This window comes from Sinocyclocheilus anshuiensis, unplaced genomic scaffold (genome assembly GCF_001515605.1).
Source record: "Sinocyclocheilus anshuiensis isolate Anshui unplaced genomic scaffold, SAMN03320099.WGS_v1.1 scaffold483, whole genome shotgun sequence".
NCBI lineage: Eukaryota > Metazoa > Chordata > Actinopteri > Cypriniformes > Cyprinidae > Sinocyclocheilus > Sinocyclocheilus anshuiensis.
Genome location: NW_015552580.1, coordinates 581,146 through 581,839, shown reverse-complemented (window position 1 = coordinate 581,839; position 694 = coordinate 581,146).

Below are 694 nucleotides of genomic sequence, written 5' to 3'. Positions count from 1 at the left end.
TGTGGTTTAATGTGCATTTAGGTGTGATGACTATATATATATATATATATATATATATATATATATATATACACGTTTATATTTGTAAAATATACACATGTATGTTTGTGTATTTATATATACATAATAAACACAGTGCACACATATTATGTAAACAAACACTTATTTTGGATGCAATTAATCACGATTAATATTTTGACAGCAAAATATAATGTAATATAATAATATAAATATAAACTGAATAACATATGAGCAGAATAAAAATCTATTTAATTTGTGTTTAAAATTTAAATGTAATAAAAATGCAGAATTAATAAATTAATAATTGATTTCTTATTTTTTGTAAGTGATATTTTCCACAACTTTAACCACTGTAAAATTAGAGACTTTAAATGTTGAATGTAAATTTAAATGTTGAAAAATGCAACATTTAAAAAAATTAAAACCCACCATCAAACACTCAACCATTATCACCAGGCATTATTACTCACATTCACACTGTGCTTATGGAAATCAATGTTTATTATCCAGAGCAGTGATCCATAACCATGTGTGCATTGATTCTGTGTTTGAAATCACCCAACATAATGAAGTTAAAACAAACCATTTATCATCACCTGCTCTATTTCTGTTTCGAGATGTTTGTGTTTCTGGGTAGACTTTTGTTAGGCAACCAGTGTTAAAACAGGACAAT